The following is a 4083-nucleotide window of genomic DNA, read 5'->3' as shown; positions in this document are numbered from 1 at the left end:
CGTACACGTTGTCATGCGTTGTAACACGTTCGTACACGTTGTCATGCGTTGTTATTCGTTGGTACACGTTGGTACACGTTGTCATGCGTTGTTATGATAGGACATTGTTATGATATTGCAAACGGCAGAAGATGGCGGCGCGACAGTCGACGAAAAAATCGGCAGTGATTGGTCGCTTTCGCAAAAAGAAAAAATTGCGGCGCCTCTTGTGTTTCCCGAACCTTTCTTTCGCTTGACGCGATAACAGGACGATTAGCATAAAAGCAAGCGTTCAACGAACGAAGCTGGAATGCCGCCGAGCTCGTTAATTCTAGCGATCGAATCCCGATCGAGTGAAATTTAAATCGAGTGGCTTTAACGACGCGTCGCGGCGCGATTCAGGAGCGTAACAATGCTTTCGTTATTAATCGGGATGTCACTCCGGCGGCTATCCGGCACAGAGATTGAAAGCGCGCGAAAGAGTTTTACGCGAAAGAGCTGTGAGATTGTGTCGATGTTCCGATCTTGTGATTATCCAGCCCCTGTGATTTGGTTGAAAGCTGATAATTCCTGCTAATGATGATTTTCGGTTTTTTCCGTTTCGGCGTAAATTGGACGATGAGCGACGGCGAAGCGGGTGCGCACAGTGGTGCCATCTATCGGCCGAAAATGACCAATCGATACGAGGCACTGCCAGTTCTGAGGAAAGAGAAGAGATGTCCCAGGAAGAAGAAGATGAGGAGAGAGAGGAGAAGAATGAGAGAGAGAGAGAGAGGTGGAGGAGAAACGACTCTAGCACACATTCGTGCTCGATACGGAAGTATATATCGCTGCGTGCTTGATCGGAAATCGGGGAGGCTGGATTGATTTAGCTCGGTTGCTAGGAGATGCCTGTTGCTAGGCAACGGACGTTGTTGGGAGATGCGGTGTGTGCGCACGCACACAGCGGCTACATATCAGAGTTAAATATAACAGTGCGTACTTCTGCGGTCTTCTTATCAGTCTATTCTTATCTAGTCTAGACTATTCTTATCTGGTCTTCCTATCTTCTAGTACTCCTTGTCAGTCCTCTGCTGTCACAGGCAGCGGCGGCAGTCGCTGATTAGCATCGTTTAATTATTCGCATCGTTTATTATAGTAATTGCTCGCTCGTCACCGTGAAAGAAACGCGTAGAGAATTTCTTTCTGTTTCCTCTCCCTCTTCTTTGTATCTATCCTTTCTAGTAATCAGTATATATCTATATATATTATATATATATATATATGCCCACATGTTGTCATACATGGTAGCTTAAGTCGCTATTGGATGATTGTTTGCATTTTTTAAACGATCACAACAGTGTAAAATCTGTACGTACATACTGAATTATTTTCAGAAATAAAAAAAACAGTTGAAACGAGCTAATTTTGTCTGTTTTTCTCGTATCTGATCATTTCTTTCTTGTGACAGAGCGGTTCGACATTATACTCTTTTTTTGCTTTAGGAAATGCAATGTTGAATTTAATGACATGCTAACACCATCTAGTGTGGGAAATAATTATTAATCGTACATCGTAAATACTCAATCGTAACATTCTTTGCATACATGTCTGCAATACGTTTACCTATAAACAAGTTACAAAATATTGAAGCAAAGACTGAACAGATTCGAACACCGGTTTCATAGATAGCAGTTTAGCGTTCTAACCTCTGTACTAACAACACATACCCGTAGATGCACGTCGTTTAACGTCAGATGAAATCACGTCATTTACATAACATCACTTCCTTACTCCCCTCTCGCGATGCGTATCGCCCATGACCATCCAAGCGTAAAAACTTTTGCAGGCATATTCGCTGGCATTTGCTCCAACGATTTTCACATCCCCGGGCATCAAAATTGTGAATTTACGCCTATAATATCACGTGCACTGCGCGCGTTGGCCGACGCAGGCACGCGCGTCATGCGCATCATTCGTGGGTGTGTATGTAATGTTTTTGTGACTGTAAAAACGCGTAGTGTTATTATAGCCGTAAATCCCATTTTGTTGCAATGGGGGGCGTGAATAATGTTGGAGGCCGAAAATGCAAGCGAATTTCCCTGGCTAAAAAGTTTTAACGCTTGACTGGTCATTGGGCGATACCATCCGCGAGAGGGGAGTAAGGAATGATGTCCCGTATGACGCAATCAATCGCCGCGTATGGTGTTGTTAGTACAGTGCTAGATGCTAAACTGCCATCTATGAAAGCAATAGGGGGAGAGAAATACTGAGGGGAAATAAATGAAGAGGGGAGGAGGAAGGAAAGAGGAGAGAGGGACGGAGGGATGGAATAATGCAAACGGAGATGTGCACACGCATGCGCAGTACACACGCGCAGACAATCGCACGTACGGCACAAACGGCACACATACATGCAGACACGGCGGATGCACAGATTCCTTCTAATATAGTTACTTCTCTCGCCTTCTCGCTCACCCTCTCCCTCTCAGTGACCTTTACTCCCCTCTCTCTCTCTCTCTCTCCGCTTCTCTCAACTCTCTCTCTCCTCATCTCATCTCTCTCGTCTCATCTCTCTCTTCTCTCTATCTTCTCTCTCTCTCTCTCTCTCTCTCTCTCTCTCTCTCTCTACCCACCACGACATCCAGGCACACACACAGCACACACACCCTTCTCTCTATATCTCTCTTCTCTCTCTCTCTTCTCTATCTTACCTCTCTCTCTCTCTCTCTCGTTCTACTCTCACTCTCTCTCTCTCTCTGCTCTCCTCTCTCCTTCTCTCCTCTCCTCTCTCTCTCCTCTTCTCTCTCTCTCCCTTCTCCTTCCTGTCTCTCCTCTCTCTCCTCTTCTCCTCTTCCTTCTCTCCTCTCTCCTCTCTCTCTCTGGCCTCTCTCATCTCACCCACAATATTTCTCTTCACGCACGCACGCAGCGCACGCACGGCACAGACACCACGCACTCCACAGAACGCTCCTATAGACACGTCTGTTTGCACTTATTTGGCATACATGTCTGCCTAACATAAAAACGTTACCTATACAACAAGTTACAGAAAATTTCAAGGCAAGACTGAACAGATTCGAACCCCGGTTCATAGATAGCAGTTTAAGGCGTTCTAACCTCAGTAACAACACCACATCCGTAATTCACGTCGTTTAACGTAGATTACGTTCATTACATACTCATTCTTACTTCTCCTTCTTTCTCTCGGATGGTATGCGCCATGACCAGTCCAAGCGTAAAAACGTTTTGCGGGAAATTCGCTGCATTTCGGCTGCAACATTTTCACTCCCGGAATGCACAAGAATGGAATTTACGCTATAATACACGGCACTCGCGCGTGCGAACACATGCGTGTGTGGCCGACCCATGATGGGTGTGTATGTATGTTTTTGTGACTGTAATAATAACGCGTGTATAGCCGTCAAATCAATTTTTTGTGCAATGGGGAGTGAAAACGTTGGAGCCGGAAATGCAGCCTAATTTCTCTGCAAAGATTGTTTAACCTTGACTGGTGCATCGGGCCGATACCATCGCGCAAGAGGGAGTAAGCAAGGTGATGTACGTAACTGACGAAATTATTGGGCGCGTATATTTGTTTGTTAGTATACAGTGGCTTAGAATGCTACAACTGCATCTATGAAAGCAATCAGGGGGATGAGAAATACTTGAAGGGAACATCAATGAAGAGGGGAGGAGGAAGGAAAGAGGAGAGGGGACGGAGCGGAGTGGAATAATACAGAACGAGTATGTGCACACGCATGCGCAGTACACACGCGGTGCAGACAATCGCTACGTAACGGCACAAACGGCACAACATGACATGCAAGACAACAGGCGGATGGCACTAGCATTCGCTTCTATTATACGTTACTTCTGCTCGCCTCTCGCTCACGACCTCTCCCTCTCAGTGAACCTTATACTTTCCCTCTCTCCTCGCTCTCTCCTCTCTCTCTCTCTTCTCTCTCTCTCTCTCTCTCAGCACATCACACACACACACACACATTCACACACACACACACACACACACAGGCACGCTTTCTCTCTCTCTATTCTCTCTCCTTCTCTCTCTCTCTCTCATCTCTCTCTTCTCTTCTCTCTCATCTCTCTCTCTCTCTCATCTCT

The sequence above is a fragment of the Priapulus caudatus genome, unplaced genomic scaffold (assembly GCF_000485595.1).
Source record: "Priapulus caudatus unplaced genomic scaffold, Priapulus_caudatus-5.0.1 Scaffold3201, whole genome shotgun sequence".
Classification (NCBI taxonomy): domain Eukaryota; kingdom Metazoa; phylum Priapulida; class Priapulimorpha; order Priapulimorphida; family Priapulidae; genus Priapulus; species Priapulus caudatus.
The sequence above is the reverse complement of the archived record's forward strand: the minus strand, read 5'-3'. Positions refer to the sequence as shown.